This window comes from Panthera tigris, chromosome D4 (assembly GCF_018350195.1).
Source record: "Panthera tigris isolate Pti1 chromosome D4, P.tigris_Pti1_mat1.1, whole genome shotgun sequence".
NCBI lineage: Eukaryota > Metazoa > Chordata > Mammalia > Carnivora > Felidae > Panthera > Panthera tigris.
Genome location: NC_056672.1, coordinates 64909697 through 64931295, shown reverse-complemented (window position 1 = coordinate 64931295; position 21599 = coordinate 64909697). Strand labels below are relative to the sequence as shown.

Sequence of the window (21599 nt, the reverse complement as noted above, 5' to 3'; positions counted from 1 at the left end):
TTTTTTTTTTTTGGGGGGGGGGGTTAGTTTTGTTTACTTAAGAACTATGTATTGTCATATCCCACCCCCTTCTGTAATGTCAGTGGTTACTGGCCTAACATCTTTTAGTTAAACATTTATCTCTTTGCCTTGGTTTCTGCATTCCCTACATTCTACAGCTCACATATGTTGGTTCTATTCAATTTTTTTTTAAGTTTTTAATTCCGGTATAGTTAACATATAGAGTGTTACATTAGTTTCAGGTATTCAATATAGTGATTCATCACATCTATACATCATTCGGTGCTCATTACAAGTGCACTCCTTAATCCCCCGATCACCTATCTCACCCATTCCCCCCACCCACTTCCCTTCTGGTAACCATCAGTTTGTTCTCTAGTTGAGAGTCTTGTTTCTTGGTTTGTCTCTTTCTCTCTCTTTGCTCGTTTGTTTCTTAAATTCCACGTGAGTGTAATCATACGGTATGTCTCTCTCTGACTTACTTCGCTTAGCATTCTACTGTCTGGCTCCATCCTGGTTACAAATGGTGTATTCAATTTTAATATACATTTATTTTCAACTATGTCTCCATCACTTTGTGAGTAAAGAATTTTAATTTGCCAACAAACCCTAAAATGGGTTTTACCTAGTTGTGAAATAAACATTTCTTTGGGGTGAAAATGGACACAATTAGCCTTTGCACTTATTTAATAGATTAATAATTCACATATATTTAAGTCAAATGGATGAAAACATATGCAAATGCACTTCTGGATGAGCACTTATGAGTAGTTATAAGACTATACATACCTACTCCCACTGAAAGTATTTACTTAAATGAAAATTGCTTATAAAGGGAGAGATACATATCTGTTTTAGTTTTCCAGCAGGCCAGGAACAGTAAGGAATTTCTGTTCGTATGGAATGATGACAAAATAACTAATGGCTTACTTACAACTGCCTCCTAAGATCACAGGGAAGTGAAGAAGACCAAGGCACAAAGCCACTAACACTCCCCTAATTTGGAAAGGGAAAGTCTGGAAGTAAAGATAGGCTGCAGAGTAGATGTAGTAAAAATAGAGCACTGTTGTTTTATTATCATGGATCAAAATCTTTTGAAAGCTTCAAGATGGGCAGGCTGGTAGAGTTTTAGTCCTTATGTACAAGGCAGCAGTACCAACAGGGGCACTGATCAAGCCATAAGAGGGACCTAGGAAAAAGATTTGGACTTTTCTTCCAGAGCACTGGGAAGGACCCTCTTTCCCTGGATGCACATTTCTAATTTTAGAGTCCTAAAGTAGCTCTTCTTGGGACGTTGATGAATCCTCTCTCCCTGCAATTTAGGACAGAAGAAAAAAATAAAAGGACTTTACCTTGACTGCAGATGTAAGGAAAGGTTGATTCATTTTGTTGAGAGATAAACTGGGGTTCAAGGGCATGAACTGATAATGATGGGAAGTTCATATTGTAAAATTGTACTGCATGGCAGCACATTTTGAATACACCACATATAGCCTGTATGACAAGAAATATAGCTGAGCATAATTTCAAATAAGGAACAGAAAAAGAGGTGACTATATTCATTCACCTATGGGATCTGGTTAGACCCATTCATTTTCATTTCAGTGACAATATTATTTTTAGTACTACATGTTCTGTTTGGTTCTTTGTGAAATCTACCTATATTCTTTCATCATAATTTCCATTAGTTGGCCTCTTTAATCAAGTGTCTTTATCTTCTCTTTCAGGTACTTCTATTATTTCCAGCTTTTGAGTTCCTAACTCTACTGTTTACAACATTTGCTGAGTTTTACTCATAGTGATTTATATCCTCCCGTGGTGCTGTTCTGGGATGGGGTTGTTTTGTTTTATGGAAGTCTCTTATGCCCTGAGTTGTGAAAGAGTCCCTTCAGAACAGTTATGTATTTGTTTCTGCCAGGGTTCTTTGGCTCTTAAATATCCTGGGGCATTTGTAAATGATTATTTCTCAGTTTGTAGTTCCTGAATTATGCAGATACTGTAAATTTATATCTTGCAGGCCGAGGTGTTTTATTTCTCACAGGTACCTTTTGTTTTTAACCCCTATTCAAAGCCCCAAGCAAAGAACAAACTTCTTTGCTTCTTCCAGACTAGGAGGTGGAATTTTTCCAGTCCCAGTGACTGGCTGTTGTTTAAGCCTCCAGGATTTTCCTGCTTCTCTGCCTCACTGAGGCTCAAGGCCTTGTTCTTGTGCACTGGAACCCGGCAGCTGGCTCCTGGGCCGTATAACTAAAGATAAAATGTTGGGAGGGCTGCCATGGCATCAGTTTCTGCTCTTCTGTTTTTCAGTTTATTTCTGGCACTGTGAGTTTCCTATATTTTTTTTGTTTTTTTGCTATTGAGTTTGGCATATGGCTTATATAACAATAATTATATTTTATCCAGTATTAGTTTATAAAGGGAGGTTCAACCATATTAGAGGAGGTCTCATTTTTGAAAACGTAAGTCAGATCTTTGTTTTGCTCCTTCAAGCCTTGCTTTCACATTCTTACATTCCATATAGAAAGTAGCTTTTCCTAAGAAAACAGAGAAGTCTCGTGCCAACCAGCTCTTTAAGAAAATATTTTCACACAATATTCATAAAATGCAATATCTTCTTATTTCATATATGTATATTTTTAAGTTTGTTTATTTTAAGAGAGAGAGAGAGAGAGAGAGGAGAGAGAGAGAATCCCAAGCAGGCTCCTCACTGACAGCACGGGGCTCCATCTCACAAATCTTGAGATCATGACCTGAGCTGAAATCAAGAGTTGGATATGATACTGGAGCCTGGATGGCTCAGTTGGTTCAGCACCTGACTTCAGCTCAGGTCATGATGAGTCTCGCATCAGGTGAGCTCACCCACTTCGGGTGACCCCTGCTTCTCTCTCTCAGCCTCTCCCTCTCTCTGTCCCTGGCTCACTTGCGCCCTCTCTCTCTCAAAAAATAAAAATAAGTTAAAAAAAAAGAGAGAGAGAGAGAGAGAGAGAGAGAGAGAGATGGACGCTTAACTGACTGAGTCACCTTGGCACCCCTTCTTATTTCATATTTGTAATTTTAGTTTTTCAGCTCTCCAGGCTTTTATCACTTCCATGGTTTATGGCCAAAGCTACTCAGCTTACCTCTTCTGTTCTGCCACACCCCTTCCTTTATAGAGATAATTACTGGCTCCTTTGTCTCAAATACAATTCTCATTTTATTCATTGTTCTCTATGTCATGATGGTATCTTACTTTTTATTTCAAATCCATACACATCTGCTTTATCTTCTTCCAATTGGTTCCCTTTTATTACTATTATTTCTTATGAGATCCAAACACATCTTCACCCTTAGATTTTTATTTCACAAATTCTGCCTCTTCTGTAATTAACATTTTCTCTGTAGTCATCTACATTGTTTTTCAATTCTCTAGAGTCACAAGTAATTCTTTGAATTCTGACTTAAATTCCTACTTCTGTAGTACTTATTAGTGCCAGTCTCTGCCCTCTCTAAAGTTCTACAAAATACTTCTGTTACTCTATCAGAAATATGATATCTCTTCATTCTGTGTAAACCCTTGGTGAAAATTGCCTACAGAATTAATTCTAATCTCTTTAAGGTGGCATGCCAGGCTTTCCATAATTTATTCTCAACCTACTTTCCCAGTCTCCTGTTTCTTCCTTAGATCACCTTGTCTTTTTTTTTGTGTTCCTTACTGTAAACCAAGCACCAACCAATGACAAAAGATAATGTGATAACTTTGTTAATGGATGGATGAATGAATGAATGAATTCAAAAAGCATTTATAGAATGCCTACCTTATGCCAAGAAGTATGTTAAGTGTTGGGATACAAAGATGAATAAGATGTGAGTCTGTCCCTAAGGAGTCCATAGTTGAGTAGAGATGACCTGTACAAAGACATAACCAGAGAAAAAGAGTAGAATGCATTATAAATAAAGTAGACTGCACAGTCAAGGGCATAGAAGAGACATAATGTTTGATGCAAGAAGTATCAAGATTTAGTGTAGGAGATCACAGAAGCCTCAGATAATGGAGCATTGTATGTGCCATTTTATTTTTTAAGTTTCTTTACTTATTTTGAGAGACAGCACGAATGGGAGAGGGACAGAGAGAGAGGAAGAGAGACTCCCAAACAGGCTCTTCGCTGTCAGCGCAGAGCCCACTGTGAGGCTTGATTTCACAAACCACGAGACACCTGACCTGAGTCAAAATCAAGAGTCAGAAGCTTAACCGACTGAGCTACCCAGGTGTCCCTGTATGTGCCATTTTAAAAAACTTTGTGTCATTTCTGAAATGTTGATGTTCTCCGTCTCTGTGTTTTTGCACACGCTGAACTTGAAATACCCATCGTCTCTATATCTCCCCCCATGTGCATTTCTATTTCTATTTCAGTCCCCAGATCTGATCCATTTCTGGAGGAATTACTTGCACCCTATTTAATCTCTTAGTCCTTCATTCAGATTTTTCTTCTGACCTTTATTCCTATTGTGACGTATCTTTGTGACATACCTCAATGCTTAGCACATGGTAGACAATAAATATTGGTTGTATATGAATAAGTTTAGAGGGTTCATTTGCCGCTTTCTGATTAAGGTAAAGGGAAAGAACAGATTTCAAAAAAGACTTGAAAATGCAGAATATTGCAATATTTAATATATTCCACAAATTATTCAATATTTTAAAGTTCAACAAGTTAATGGTAGTGATTATTTCTCACTGATGTAACACTGAAGCAATTTTTTTATGCCAGCTAGCAGTGTTCTATTTGTGTAATACCATCAGTGACCACTGTGATAATCACAAAACTGAGTAATCTGCCATGGAATACACATTCCAGTGTTTCGCTTCAGAGGGCTGTCAGTACCATATAGTTTCCCCATCCTACTTTCTTGACCTGTAAAGTAAAAACAGGCATCTATTATGCAGAGCAACAGCTGCAGTTTCAGACTGAAAGAATATGATTCAAATATCACCACCTCCTGGTTGTTGCCCAGTATAATTACTACTCCTCCTTTGTGCTCCTTTATTACACACACAGACTCCTGTTAACATGTTATTGTATTTAATCATTTATATGCTGTTTCTCCCCACTGTGAGCACCTTGATATCAGTGGTCTTGCCTTATTAGTCTGTAAACTTAGCATCCAGCCCAGTTGTTGACACAGTTGTGCTCCATAAATATTTACTGAACTGTTGAACAGCTACAAGGACATATAAAGATTATAAAGGTGGTCGTTCTTTCTAAACCAGAGAATACTCATTCTGTTTTTTAGATTTTTCAAATGAACATTGGTTGTTGTTTTGTTGTACTTTTGCCCTTTTAAAAATTCCTAGAGTTACCTGTATACTCCATCAAACATTAACATGCACAGAACCTCAGGAATTACCTTGATCACTCTCCTCCCTTTCCCATTCTGACCCTATCTCTAAACATTGACTTCCATTCTACCTCCTCCCCACTCTGGGTGGGTGGCAGATAGAGAATCCACAGCCCTCTGGCTATTCCCTTTCAGTCTCCATTCTCTGAATACTCCATTTTCCCCAAATCCCACTCCCATCCATAAGGGTGGGGTCTTGCCCTTTGCTTCCCAAGGGACTTCAGGCCAGGATAATGTAACATTAATACATTTCTAAGAGTTTGAGGTTGTTGTTGTTGTTGTTTTACTTCAAAATACAGCATTTGTGGGATATTCATGTGGGGCTTCAGCAATCCAAATTAAATTCTCTTTATGTCCTTTGTGACAATGTGTTCCTATGGCAATGAAAATCATGTCTTCCACTCTTTTCTGCCATTTCTAGGTCTCCTCTCCCAATCTCTGTGGGTCACTGCTTGGAAAAACAAAATGCTTATCGACTTCTATAAGGACAAGCAATAATGTACAGACATAGAATAATTGAGATCGATACATAGTAGGGAAACATGTTTTTAAGACAGATTCTGCCTAAATTAATAAAAATGTTACAATATTAAGCATGCTGTTTATTTTCTTTATGCTGTATATCTAAAATCTTTCTATTTCAGCAGAGAGTCATTGTTCTACATTTGTATAAACTTGAATATCCATTCAGAGGATTCTCCAAAAACAGAGTCTTTTCAGGCCTAAAAGTTTAACTAATCCTTCACATTTTAGGGGAAAAAACAGTGCTTGCAAATTTCAAACAGTTTTGCCCATCATTGTCCTTCAAGGGATTTAAAATAATCTTATTTCAGACTTAGCTTGAGGCATCTTATTAAGTTATTAAAAATTTTATTGTTTAAAATATTGATGTATTTATACTTGTGCTGCACAAGTTCCAAACACTTCTCCAAAGTTACTTTATGTAACTCAACAATTCTTTTATTTTTATCTCCATTTTATAGATGAAGAAGCAGGATCACAGAACTAGACTTTGATCATAGAAAAAAGCCAGGACTAAAGTCCATCCATTTATTCAACAAATGCTTGAGTGCTTACAATGTCAGTGAACAGTACAACAAAAAATTTCTGCCTTATGGAGCTTATACTGTAGTGGCTATCAGTTGTTATTTTATTGATTACAAAGCATGACTTCTTGCAATAATCTTATACTGCCCTAGAAGTAGCTAGCAGTCTTAATGCCTCCGGTCATTTTCCTTTCTCTGTGATTACTGAAGCCCTCAAGTCATTGAAACCTCAGCTGACCTATTTTACCAGATGCTGGACATTCTCAAGTCAAGTCTGGATTTATAGTGGGTACCCAGGTTTAGGTCAAAACATAAAATCTGAACAACTTTAACCACTGTTCACAGGGAGTAGATTCTCAGTGAAGGAGCAATATCCCACCAAGAATAAATGACAGGCTAAAAGGCAGATTTGTAAATGTATATAAAAAGTAGGTTGTATTTAACATAGGTCAAAGTGCTGAGCAGGGGCAACAGGAGGAAATATTCTTCATAGTGATGGTCAGTGGCATCTTCTTTTTATATAAAGAAATGTTGCCAGCAATCTTGCTTGAGCTAATTTGAAGTCATTTTTATTTTGTATAGTTTTTATTAGTTAATGGGATCTAGGATTGTAATAACCTGGTGAGAATTTCTCTACAAATGGCAATCAAATTAGTCTTATTCATGAAACTCATAAATAAGCTATAATTCAACTTTTTATGTCTAGGGAAAATAAACCTGGGGTCATGCTGTTTAAGGGTAAGGGAATTTAAGGGAACACTGGGGGATTTATAGCAGATTTATGATGATACATTCTAACTGGAAGCTTAATTGTGATTTAAATTATAGGACAAGCTGTGCAATGTGTTTTCTTTTTAGGGGGAAATCTTTGGGGAGATAGACTGTGCTTATTTAAAGAAGAAACAGGAAGCAGAAGAGAAAACAGATTGCATTTTCTGTTTTTCCTTTAAAATTTCAAGCTGCTTTAAGTCAAATTGCCCCTGAGTTCCTGATGATGGCTGTTGTGCAATTTCTTTGTTTTACTTTCTTTGTGTTATTCTCGCCCTCTGTTCCAGAGCAGTTATTTCGCCTGACAGTAACAAAAAAATGTAGGCAGCATATCTGCCAGCAAACTAATATGGAAACCAGAGATAAGGTATTCTCAACCTTTCTAGAATTGTGACATCCTATCATTTTAGGCTGACTCACATAAAATTAGTAACTTCTGCAGATAGAAGAGCCCTTGAAGAATTATAGCCACTCATTTTGCCAATGGGAAAATTAAGTCTTCTAGTGATTTCCCCAAATTTACTGTTTATCTCAAGTAAATTAAGGTCTAATGAAGAAATAAATAAAACATGCATATGAATAATGTTAATTTAAAGTGTAAAGAAATTACTTCCCTGCAAAATAAAAATTAAAACAGATAAGCAGAGGTTGACTCTCTAGGGAGGAGTTCTACTTAGAAAAGAACAGTTAGACCTGACAGCTCAGATTCTTATTCTCTGACATTTCCCTCACCCTCAGCAAAATTTTCAATATCTAACACCACAACCATCATGGGATGGAGTCAGGGGTGGGAATGGGGGCAGAAGGCCTGGAAACTACGTGTTCTCCCTCTAAGTCTCTGAAACAAGGCCAAGCTCTCCCTCTAAGTCTCTGAAACAAGGACAAGTCAAGAATGGGACATGTAAACAATCTTCTACTGAAGCTTTAGGATAATAATAAGGAAAGTCCACAGAATATGGAGAAAGAGAGAAGAACCTAGCTTACAGGACATAACATGGAACAGCAGATACTCTGGGTCTCCCAGGCTTAGTGTCATCTGTGTGGGACCCCAGAGAAACAAATGGCACTAGAATGTCCTATCTGAATTTCTCATGTTATCCCCCCCAACCCTACCATCTTCCATCTTCATTTCTCTACGCCTCAGATTTGATGAGCAGCTTCATAGTCATTCACTTAGAGGACCTTTTCCCCATTCAAAGCAAACTGATAACACAGGACTGGCGTCGAGTGTCAAGAGAGTCCAAAAGAGGAAAAACAATCATAGCTGAAAACAACATCAAGAGGTATTTCCTGGTAGGGTTTTCCTGGATGGTGTCTGAGCTGAATCCTTAAGGGTAAATATGCTTCTGACAGTTGGAGTTGGGAAACAACAGTCTAAGTGCACAGATCATTGTGGACAAAAACTAAGAGGTAGCAGTTTCCATAGGAGATAACCTAGTATAGGCTCCAGTGATCTTATTAGGAATTTCTATTACTCTTGTACTAGATGCTGGGTTGCACCACAGACTCCCCTTCAGGACAGAGGCAGAAGTTCCTTCAGCTGCCAGGAGTGGTGGCTGCTGATAGCTCACAACTGAGCCCCTTCCCAGTTTGCTCTCCTCTGAAGCAAGCTGCCCAGCTGAAATGACACCTCTCTGTGATCAGTTACCGCCAGTGAATGGTTGGTGCATGGACACAAAAGCTCCTTTGCTTCAACTAGGGCAAATAGAAAGGGCCATCTAAATAGCTGTCCATACAGTCAGCTGAGGCCTTGTGATTGCATCGTAGTTTGGCATCTCCCTGGGGCCACTTCTGTTTTCTGCACTTGGTCACAGGTGTTGTTCTGGACAGCACTCTCGCATTAACTTTCTGCATACCAATCTCTAGTCTCACTGTATTCTCTGTGGAACCCACCTCGGGAAACTCCAGATATAATTTGAGACACTATAGCTAGCCTATTTTAGCAACGTTTAACATAGAATTTGGAAAGCCTAAAGAGTACATATGATTAGAAGTGCTGGCTTGTGCTCGCTGTGGTAACAAGTTGGCATCTCAAATTAAGTGCTGAATTACTAAACCAATTTATATTCCACTGACAAAGAACTGGAAAGGAGAGAAATTGTACTTGAGCTGTGATTCAGCTGTTCTCAAGCTTTGCCAAGCCCATCAATCAGTTCTGGTCACTAAGTATTAGGGGCTCTATCAATAAGATTGTATCAGGAAGTTATGTTATGGGAAAAGAAAACAGAACAAAAACAAAAAAATATCAAAGGTTTAAAAAGCAACGACTGTTTATTTCTTGCTCATGTTATAGATCCACTGTAGGTCAGCAGGGGGAAGAGGGATCTCTTCCAGAGGGAACATGAGCTCTGGGATGGTCTAAAACCAGAATTAAATTGCCCCACCCAACTTGGGCACCTGGGTGGCTCAGTCAGTTGGGTGTCTGACTCTTGATTCTGGCTCAGCTCATGGTCTCATGGTTTGTGGGATCGAGCCCCGCATCAGACTCCGAGCTGACAGCACGAATCCTGCTTGGGATTGGGGTTCTTTCTCTCTCTCTGCCCCTCTCCAACTCGTGTGTGTGTGTGTGTGTGTGTGTGTGTGTGTGTGTGTCTCAAAATAAACAAAATTTAAAAATAAAAACTAAAATAAAATGTTCCACCCAAAGTAAAATAATTTACACTCACAATTTACCACAACTGTTAGCCATAAGGGGCTCAGGAAGTGCAATCCCAGAGGTGCCCAGAAAGCCAAGGAAGGAGCAGAAACTGGAATAATTGGCAGGCTGCATTAATGAAGATTTGGGGAAAATCTTGGAATCTAGAAAATCAATAAAATTTTTTAAAAATCTGGTCACATTGGTAGTTGAATTCCCAATTTTCAAAGAAATTTTTAAAAAGCTTGGTAGTAAGTAATCATCGATCCTTTATTATCTTTCAAATCACATTTGCACTATTTAGATTTTATATTTATTTTATAAGCATGTGTTATGTAACTCCTATGATTGTTTATGAAAAATCTCTGGAATGTTTCTTTACATACATTTATATCAAGTTGGAGATACAGGCATTTGAAGTATATAGGGGAAGAGAACAAACACAGGATGGGGCGATGCTAAGTGAGTGCAAAAGAGCAAATTGTTAAGTGCCAAGTTTCTATGTTTGAAGCTGGACAGGACAAAATTGTACCCTCTATAAGTATACTTGAAAATACTGTTCTGATCTGAGACATATGGAAGAGCTAGATAAAGAAAAGTGAATGTTACATTATTGTTTTTAAACCTACTTCTTGACTTCCATTCCCCTTCCCATTTAAGACCCTTCTGTTTACATTTAATTTTTCCCCATATGTAGACCACGAATCTTTATGTGCTTAGGATAAATTATAATTAACTGAAAGCTGGTATCATTGCCCCTTGAAATCAGAAGCCATGCTCTTCTGGTATTCTGTACACTCTCTTCCCAGTTAATGATGATTTATGGTGATAATTATAATAAATTGTACCTCTAATGCATCTTACAGCTTATAAAGCAAGTTTACATACACTATTAAGGTTATTTCCACAACATTCTCATGAGATAGGTTCAGAAGTTTTAATAAAATGATTCCCATATCATAGAGAGATTGAGGCAGAAAGAAGTAAAATAATTCAATTATACTTGCAGTTATTCATAGCTGTGAACAAACCACCTTGAAATGGTGGCTTAAAATAATGACACTCATTTAGTTTGCTCATCTGAGGGTTGACTAGGCTTAGCTAGTCAATCCTCACTTGGGGTCATGCAGTGGTAGTTAGGTGATCACTGGGGCTGAGGTCACCTTAAAACTTTTACTCACATATTTGATGCCTGGGCTGGGAAGACTCAAACATCCAGCATGAGAACTGTTGGGCTTCTGAGGCCTAGCTCTCTCTGTGGTCTGTAAACAGTCTTTCCACTTTGGATGTGGGCCACCCCAGGAACGGTTGTGAGCTTAGCAAACATGCTTGTCTGCAATGGAAGCAATCCCTGAAGGTGACAGCTGAAGACTGTCTGCCAATAGGACATCCAGCAGCTGAGGCAACATGTTCTTCATTCAAGGAGAATTACCTCACTTTGGCTCCAAATCCAGTACTCTCCTATTATACCACACTGTCTCCACTAATATAACATCACTAACCTGGAGACAGTAATAAATGTTATGAATTACTCATACAGTGAAAACACACAATCGCACTGGGACACTTTGTTACATAATTACATGCAACACTTTGCATGTGCATCTATTACCAGAACACACCATACCTTACTAATTTGTAGGTATCAATGAGATCACATGAGCGTTAGCACTCAAATCTTGCTCCCTTCAAGTTCCCACGTGCTCCTCAAACAATTCCAGCTCCTTTCCTTTCAGAGCCAACATCCTTGAACATATGTGGGAATACCCCTAGACGGGATATAAGGACAACAAGTCAGTCCAGGGAGCCGCTGGCTGTCAGCCTTTACTTACTGCTGCAGGCTGCACTACCAATGTTCTTAGCCCTAATTTCAGGCTTTCTGCAGTGGAGATTCATTGCTGTGATCCAACTGGTTAATCCTTTATCCAACTGGTTAATCAATGTTTCCATGCAAGTCAACGTCTCAAAATTTACTTATCCAAAATCAAACATTGATTTTGCCCACTGAAACCCCAGCACTCTGTGTTTCAGTAAACAGCATAATCGTTCTCCAAAACCTAGAAGTCATCCTGGATTCCGTTCTTTTGCATCCTGGGTGTAAACACCTGAAATTACATTATTTATTTACTCATCTATTTATTTTCTGTTTCTTCCTCCTAAAATTATAGCTCTATAAGAAAAGAAAATTCATTCCACTCCTATGTGTCCAGCACCTGCAAAAACTTAGGACTATGATAAATAAATTGGTAAAGAAGTTAACTTCTAATTAAATTCTTTTAACTAATTCAGGATTCCACAGCCACCACCAGCCTTAACAATTCTATAGAGATGCTGCCCCAAGACGATGGATCTGCCCTAAGAAGAGATAGCTCTTGGTGGCCTTAGAATCAGGCCATCTCTATCACCGCTATTTATTGAATACCAGCTACTCTTAAGATTTGCTGATGTCACAGCCAGGATCACTAACATGATGGAGATTTCCCAGCTTCTGGCCTCCAAAACTGTTTTGTCTTTATTTTAATGGCACCATGTCCAGTGGCCTGTGGTGGCAAAAGCCAGCATTACTACCGCCACTACGCTAATGCCTCTGCACTGGTGAAGTATGTTATGTTCAGTTGTAAAAAGAAGCATTCCACAGCAGAGATGTTGGAGTCCCAAATCATTACTGAGTCTAGTGAAACAGACCTTTCAACTGACACACAGCCCCTTTTATTCTCCCCGGACCTATACACAATCATAGCTGGGTTAGGACGGATACAGATAAAAACTTAACACTGAAAGCAGCCAGATTCCTTTCAGACTAATTCCTGCCATTCTTAAAGAGAATTCTCTTGACTGAAGCCCTATTGTCCATTACAATAGCCTATTTCCAATTTAACACAATCCATCCTTCATTCCCTCTCCCTCTTTCTCCTTTCTACTTTAACAAATATTCACAGAGCACCTATTCTGTTAAATACTGGGGAAACAAAGATGAATTACAGTCTGTAATCCCAAGGTACAGGTATCTCCTTGGAAAAGTGCAAAAAAAATGGTTTCAGCTTCAGGATAAATATATTTATGTTCAAGCCACAGTGGGTCACAAAGATAGGAGAGGTCAATTCTTGGTAATTAATAAGATCTCAAATCAGTAGGAGAAACAAGTTGTACCTGGAGATATGGTTAAATTTTCTTCTTTAAGGTGATACTGGAATGTTGGAGGCAAAAGGAGAAAAGGGGATACAGGCAGTTGCAGCAGCACAGTCAAAGCCATGAAGAGGCAGCCTAACTCATGACATAAAGTATTCCGTCAGTCATGTATTGAAGTATTATATCAATTTGGACACCTGCAGACTTGTCTTTGTCTTCCATTAAAAAATGTATTGGGGTGCCTGGGTTGACGCAGTCAGTTAAGTGTCTGACTCTTGATTTCAGCTCAGGTCATGATCTCACAGCTGGTGAGACTAAGCCCCGCATGAAACTGCTGGAGATTCTCTCCCTCTCTCTCTGCCACTCCTCTGCTCCTGCTCACTCTCTCTGTCAAATAAATAAACATTAAAAAAAGTATTATGTTTCAGATATAAACAATTAACAGAGGGGAGAAGACATCCCTTTACTTTTCTTTTATGAATTTTCTTATTATAAAAGTACCATAATTCATACTGGGAATTCAGAAAATGTAGAAAAGTACATGATAACATTCTGGCATATTTTCTCCTAATTTAAATATATGTTTGTGTATTATACACATATTCTTAATATTAATATGTCATATTTTATAGACCTTGTCACTTTTTTCTGATCTGTAATGCACATATAAATCTAACTGCTCAAGAGGAAGTTGTGGTTTGGTGTGTGATATAAACGCTTCCACTGAACTGATTGTCTTTCCCACGACATAATTACTTTTTGGGTGTGGCCTAGCAGGATGCCAGTTCCTAAGATAAAATTGTGTCAACATAATCAAGTTTTTGATTGATCTGATAGCTTGCTTTATAAAAAAGGAGAGAGAGGGGTGCCTGGGTGGCTCAGCTGGTGAAGTGTCCGAATCTTGATTTCAGCACAGGTCATGATCTCAAGGTTCGTGGGATTGAGCCCCACATGGGGATCTGTGCTGACAGCACTGAGCCTGCTTGGGATTCTCTTTCTCCCTCTCTTTTTCCCCCTCCCCCACTTGCACTTGTGCTCTCTCGCTCAAAATAAATAAATAAACTTTAAGAAAATAAAGGGAGAAACACACAGCACATTGAAAAATATAGAGTACTCTATGTAAAATTGTGTGTATACAGCCAAATAAAATATACATGAAATATAAAAATATCTTTCCTATCGTAATGAAGCACAATGTACGTTTTCACTTAGAATAAGAGTTAGGCTTTATCCAGCACTGATAATTGGCAGATATTGTTCTCAGTTTCTAATGTATTACATCTAATCCTCAAAACTACTTCCCTGTATTTACAGATGGGGAAACTGAGGCTCGGGGAGATTAAATAATTTGCTCAAGACATTTTAATAAACGCCTAGACTGAAATCAAACCCAAGAGGATTATGGTAATTATTGTGGTGTTAAGTAAATACCCAATTTAGTTATCTATTCTCCTGTTAATGCTTCCTTCAGTTGGAGAGACAGACAATGATATTTTAATAGTTATCTCTGTTTGGTAGGATTTTGTAGTTTAGTTTTATTCTTTCTTTACTGTTACAATAAGGAAAAATTAATATGACTATGGCTCTGCATGTTTCTAGCAGACACCCTCTTCCCATATTTAATTTTACCAGATGTCTGGGCAGCTCAGTCAGTTAAGAATCTGACTGTTGGTCTCAGCTCAAGTCTTGATCTCAGGCCTGTGAGCTCAAGCCCTGTGTTGGGCTCTGTGCTTGGTGTGAAGCCTACTAAAAAAAAAAAAAAAAAAAAATATATATATATATATATATATATATATATATATATGCGTATATATATATATATATATACACGTATATATACATATACGTATACGTACGTATATATACGTATACGTATATATACGTGTGTATATATACGTATACGTATATGTATATATACGTATATGTATATATATACATGTGTGTGCGTGTGTGTGTGCGTGTGTGTATACATATATATGCATACACACACACACACACGCGCACACACACACACATATATATATATATATATACACACACATACATACAGGGTTTTTTGAGGATCTTTTTGAGGATCCCTTCTTACTCTGAAATTCTGTGTCTTGTACGACTTGACAGGAGACAGAATACTGTATGCAGAGGGTCTATATAATATTGAGTCTAAAGTTCATGCTTATATATCATTTCTAGAAATATATCATAAAACCCAATTTTCTCTAGAAAATACAAAAAAAAAGACACAAAAAACACCCACCTCAGAGGACAAACTAGAGAAACTGAAGGGAATCATTTTGGAAAAATGGTATAGTAGAAAAAACATTTTTCTAAGAAGCAGGACTGAGTTACATTTCAGCATTTGCTACATTCCGGCTGTGTTGAGAAAATGCTTTCCCTCTGATTCCCAACTCTCCCTCTGATTCTCCTATCATCAATGAGGCAGTTAGGAAGTGAAGAGGTTAATGTCTTGCTGTAATATCAGGCAAACCCGATGCTACCTGGAACATCAGAATGAGAGCACTAGGCAAAAGAGGTTTATCACTTTCTGGGGGATGGAGGGAGGATGGGGAAATTTGCTGACTCCCGGATGGTCACACAACGCATACCAAAGGTGCCTCATTCCAAAGACAAAATGAGCTTTTTAATATAAATCTTTCTAGGAGAATCTGGGGGTGAAGGGGTAAGGATGTTTAGTGATTCCCAGGCTACACAATTCTGTGAGTCTTATCCTGTGAAATCTGTATGTTTATTTGCAGAGGACTCACTTGGAGATAGTCAATCTTTAATCACACATTCCCTCCGTATGGAAGCAGGGAGAGGTGCCCCTTTTCAATATTCCTGATATCTTCCTCCCACAGAATGAAACAAACCTCTCTTGCTGCAAACCATGGTGGAGGAATTGATATGGTTCTTCCCTACTGTGTAATGATGATCCATACTCTTGATGAAGAAAGTGTCTGGCAGCTACGTAGCTGAGTATACCCTGAGGTCAAAGAGGAGAAAGGGATCACAGTATGTTACTTTATAACAAGAAAGCATGTAACTTACTTTAAGGAAAAAAATGTGGATAAAGGGAACTCTCATATGCAGTGAATGAGCTGTAAATTGGTAATGTCTAGTGAAGTTGAAGGTGTATATTCCCTACAACTCAGCATCTTCTTTTCTAGCAGAGAAATTCTTCCATGTGTATACGAAGAGAAATGTTCAAGATTTTACGGCAGCACAGCACTGGTTGAAAATGGAAAGAATTAGAAATAATTGAAATGTCCATCAATACGAGAAACAATACATTGTGGGATACAGTCACAAAATAGAATGCTATAAATATATAACAGTCTAAATAAACAAACCAGAGCAACACATACGTTAATACAGGTGATGCTCACAAACATAATGTTAAGTAAAACAAAGCAATTTGCAAAATAATACCTGTAATAGGATATCATTTATATCAAGCTTAAAATTCTGCAAAATTAAATTATATGTTATTAGAGATAAATGCAAGTATGGAAATATTAGAAAACCTAACTATAAATGATAAACATTGAATTAATGAGACCAGATTATCTCTGAGAAGGAGCAAAGGTAATAGAAATACCAAGGATTTTAGAGAGAACCCCAACTACAACAAAAGCAAATATGGAATAATGTGAAATATGAAAAAACCAGGTCCTGAGCATATGATTTTTATGTTATTCAGTATTGTTGTCTGAGTTTTTGAACTACTTAATCTTGAAACATTAACTTAAAAATCTTAAACATTATATGTAGCACATTCAAGCTTGTGTATTTTTTAATGGGTATAAAAACTTGCCTTTGACATGTATAAAAGATGAGATGCCAATCACATGGTAGAAACACTGAATTACCACCTCAGGATTCTGTAGAAACATATGAACCTATAAAAGGAGATAAATTAGGGAAATTATGGGTTTCATTATGATAGATTTTATTCTCTTATTGAATGAGAGAAATTTTATCCATTTGTATGACTCATATTCCAGCTCTGAGTTTTACTACATATATAAACACAGGTATTTCAATTTTCTCTAATTTACCCATTTCTAAAATTGACATATTGGTTTGTTTGGGTTTTTTTTTCAGATTATTGTTGCAAAGCTCTTTGACAAGAAAAGGTAGCTTCTAAAATCGTAAGTAAAGTCAGCATATTTGTTTGGCTACTAAACCCTATGTGTGCTTTATTTCAGCAAGTAAAACTCACAGGAATGCATTCTCACCATGTCTGTCTAAGACACATTGAGGCAGTGAAGTTCGAAGGTGTTATGTTCCTGTAGATTTCTATTATAGTAAAAATCCTTGAAGCATGAGAAGTGTGCTGATTTTCTCCCAGCGTGCGATGCAGAATTTATATACTCTATTTCACTCCCATAAAAGAAAATCTATTGCCAAAAATAATGGTCCTGTACAAATTATATATTGAAAATGATCAAATACCTCCTTTTAAAATTCCCACTTTTTATATGACATAAAAATATGAATTAGGAAACAAGAGTTTAAGGAAAAATGGTTAAAACTGTCATGCTTTTAGGATCAGTTTTTATTATGCTAGGTATTTTACATAACTTGAATTAAATATAATTTTGAGACAATACTGTGTCTATTTAATTGCGTATTTTTATTAAAATATTTTTTCAACTTTTCAAATTTTATTAAAATATTTTTTCAAGCCTTCTAAATTATAGATTTCTATAATCCATTCATTTGGTACTTCTTGTAGACTTACCATGTGCAGGATGTGGGGACCAAGATGTATAAGGAACACATAATTTAGCATGTGATGAATTTATATATTCAAAGGATTTGCCAAGTACTTTTTACTCATATACCTTATTTTATAGTAGCTCTGAAATGTAGATATTCCCATTACACTGATTTTGGCAGCTCCCCCCATCAAGTAGAGTTTATTTCCCATGACTTGAATGTGAACTTTCCTTTTGATTAGTTTTGGTCAATAGAATGCAGTAGAATCGACTGTCATTTCTGAGCTCTGCTCTAAGAAATCTTCCACTTACTTTCTCTTGGCATTCTCACCTCCGTGTGGGAAAAGCTGAAGCTAGCTTACTGGAGGATGAGAAATTGTGTGGAAAGAACCAGTTGTCCTGAGAGATTATCCTAGATCATCTTATTGCCAGCCAACTACCAAACATGGAAAGGAACCCAACCAAGATCAGTAAAGTTGCACCCTTGATATAAGTCTCATTGCAGATGTAGAAATAAGCCCAGCTAGCCCATAAGCCACCTAGCTTACTCATAGATTTAAGAGAACTAGGACTATCAGTTAATTATAAAACTATAATTAATAATACTGGGGGTAGCTGGGTGGCTCAGTGGGTTAAGCGTCTGACTTCGGCTTGGGCACAACCTCAGGGTTCATGATTTCAAGCGGGATCACTGCTGTCAGTGCAGATCTGCTTTGGATCTTCTGCCCCTGCCCCCTCTGCCCCTCCCCCACTTGCACTCTCTCAAAAATAAACAAACATTTAAAAACTGCAATTAAAAATAAAAATACTGACTATATATTTGACAGTTGCTAAGAGTAAATCTTAAAAGTTCTCATTTTCTAAAAAAAAAAAAGCATTCAGAAATGCTTATTGTCTTAAGCCACCGGATTTTGGAGTGATTTGTTACACAGCAATAGTTAACTGACACACTGATCTTTAAAAAGTGATATAATTTAGATTAGAGGTGAATATTTAATCACACCTGTAAAAGTTCAAAGCTCACGTTCTTTCCATACACTGCATGGGATATAAATAATGGAGAAGTGTTATCGGCTAAAGTAGTATGGCTATTCCAAAGAGGGAAGACCAACTTTGATTGACATGATTTAAAAACCTATTACAAGGAAGATAGTCTTTGGATTGTGCCCTTAATAGTGGGAGAAGGAGGCTTGCAGTTGAAAATGAACTAAGATACAAAAGCAGGAAGGTGAAAATCGTGTTCAAAGACTAGCCAATGAGGCTGTTACCCACAAAGCACAGTTGTCAGGAAAGAGCACTGGGAGATAAGGCTCCCAAAGTGGTTTTTATTTATACTAGTTCTTTTTTTCATTCATATGGAAAGACATTTTTATTAGTTTATAAGCAGAAATAATAACTGGTTGAGTGTTTTGATTACTTTGGTTATAATTCATCATGTTTTGAATTAAAATATACAAATGTCAAAGTGTTATTTATAATAAAAAATAGGTGTTTAGAGAAGAAAATATACTTATACTTTTAAATGACTTCAATATAAATGAAAGGTTATAGATGTTAGAGAGACAACATTGGACGTGAAATTCAGCTTAGCCATTTCCTGCTTGCACCTGGACAACACCCCTAACATCCCTGAGTCCTTTTTTCCTACCCTGCACAGTGGGGACAATGAATGTGTATTTCATAGGATTGTTGGGAAAATTAGATATAAGGTATATAGAAATATCTAGCATGTAGTCAGCACGTGGTACATAGCAGTTATTTTGCAAAATTTCATAATTTAAAAACATTTCAACATTTCATGTGTTAAAAAAAATCCCTGGGGTGCCTGGGTGGCTCAGTGGGTTAAGCATCCCACTCTTGATTTCAGCTCAGGTCGAGGTCTCATAGTTCGTGAGTTCAAGCCCCACAAGGAGCTCTGTGCTGCCAGTGCAGAGTCTGCTTGGGATTCTCTCTCTCTGCCTCTCTCTTGGCTCCTCCCCACCCCCCACCCCCACTTGTGCATACATGTGCATGCTCTCTTTCTCTGCCAAAAATAAATAAAACTAAAAAAATTAAATCTTAAAAAAAATAAATCCCCTTAGAATCAAAGTGTCAATAGTGATCTCAAAGATGGACACAATCATGAATAATTTCGGTGGCACTCATAAGTGCAGGGATTCTTCTTATTGTACTTCTGTAATTTTAGATTATATGTCAAACAGAAATACGTACACTATTATGCAATTATGGAGCCTGCAAAAACTCATCTTAATCCCTACTTCCTCTACAACATGAAGTGCAAAATGATATATATCATGTTCCAACATCAGAAAATACTGAATTGGTGATTTTGTGGTAAGAATACAGTGTAATATGAGTCCCTATCACACACACTTAAAGAATGAACTAGCAAATTGGAAAGGGGTAAATTAGGGGTGGGATCGCTTTCCCTTCAGAGGATTATCAGCTGCCCTTGTAAACTTGTCATTGTCTTGAGAGTTCTTATATCAGGCGGCTACAATCTACAAAGGGATAATGAGTCCACACACCAACAATCGGATACAGAAAAAAACTAATGTGACTATTTATTAAAGGAGTAAAATCCAGTGCTGTATCTTTTCACAACTATTAGCAAATATATGCGAGTTTATGTTGAAACCCGTGCACTACTGCACACCACTGAGAGTATAAATTGTAGTCATTTTTTGAACACAAAGTAGCAAAAACCTTGAAAATTTTCAAGTTTTTTGATCTGCTGTTGCTATTGTTGACACTCGGTATTATTTTAAGGAAAAAGTAAAAATCACATGCAAAAGTACTCATTGCTAACTTATTTATAACAGTGACAATCTGAAAGCAGTTTAATGTCTGAAAACTAAGAACTGGTTCAGTAAATACTAGGATATCAATTTGTAGACTAGAAACCATGCAGTAAAAAGTATTATTGTGGGGGTGCCTGGGTGGCTCAGTAGGTTAGGCATCCGACTTCTGCTCAGGTCATGATCTCATGGCTTGTGGGTTCGAGCCCTGTATCAGGCTCTGTGTTGACAACTCAGAGCTGGGAGCCTGCTTTGGATTCTGTGTCTCCCTTTCTCTCTGTCCCTCCTCTGCTTGTGCTCTCTCTCTCTCTTTCTCTCTCTCTCTCTCAAAAATAAATAAACATTAAAAAAAGTATTATTGTGAAGAAGAGGAACATATAAAAATGTTTATAACATAATGTCAAGTGAAAAAAAAAAACATTAAAATGTACACTATCCTTCCAAACACACAAAATTGTTTTCCTTTGATCAAGAGAACACAAAATGTGAAAACACAGGATTTGTTAGTGAGGTGGGATTGTAAGAGATTTTCCTCTTTATTTATTTCTTCCATTATTAGTATAATGCCTTTAGTGCTACAAATAGAAGACAGAATTAGAAATTAATAAAATGGAACTAATTACTCCTATGTCAGATCTTAGAGGCACCTATAAGTTGATTCTTTACAGTTTACCAATATCAGTGTAATTTCTTATTTCCAGAAATGCTTCATCTCCTTTCTTCAACAGTTCAATTAAATGTTCTTGTAGCTGTAAATTGACATCAACCTGAAATAAATACCATAGGAATAATAGGCTTGAATTTATGTAGTCTGCACTGTGTAGAGTTTAGAATGAATGATGAAACAATTACTCACCTCAACACTTCACTACATCTTGGATTGGGAAAAAGAAAAAAAAAAGAATTCTTAAAAATGGTATTTTCAATATCTTTTGGACCATGTTTTGAAAAAATGAGAACACCCTTTTTTAGCTGTGTGAATTTTAGCTGATTACATCATTCACATTCCACATTAACATATATAATTCTTTTCTTCTAAGCTTTTTAAAAGATTTATTTATTTTGAGAAAAAGAGAGAGCAGGGGAGGGGCAGAAAGAAAGGGACATAGAGAATCCCAAGCAGGCTTCA

At 37.2% G+C, this 21599-nt stretch overlaps 2 long non-coding RNA genes across 3 annotated transcripts in view; both read right to left on the bottom strand.

The window, feature by feature from the left end:
* Nucleotides 1-879: 879 nt before the first annotated feature.
* LOC122233141 lies at nucleotides 880-16173 on the bottom strand. 2 transcript variants are annotated; one of them, XR_006210615.1, is made up of 4 exons: nucleotides 11007-11335; nucleotides 9857-9989; nucleotides 3795-3885; nucleotides 880-1312 (listed from the first exon to the last, which is right to left on the bottom strand). It is a non-coding gene; the product is annotated as an uncharacterized LOC122233141 (long non-coding RNA). The 2 variants fall into 2 exon arrangements; XR_006210616.1 differs by lacking the exons at nucleotides 9857-9989; nucleotides 11007-11335 and adding an exon at nucleotides 16000-16173.
* A 4964-nt stretch (nucleotides 16174-21137) lies between these two features.
* LOC122233168 overlaps nucleotides 21138-21599 on the bottom strand; it is a 92636-nt gene continuing 92174 nt past the window's right edge. Inside the window, exon 3 of the long non-coding RNA XR_006210652.1 lies at nucleotides 21138-21237. This is a non-coding gene — a long non-coding RNA (uncharacterized LOC122233168). The remainder of the gene's footprint in view (nucleotides 21238-21599) is intronic.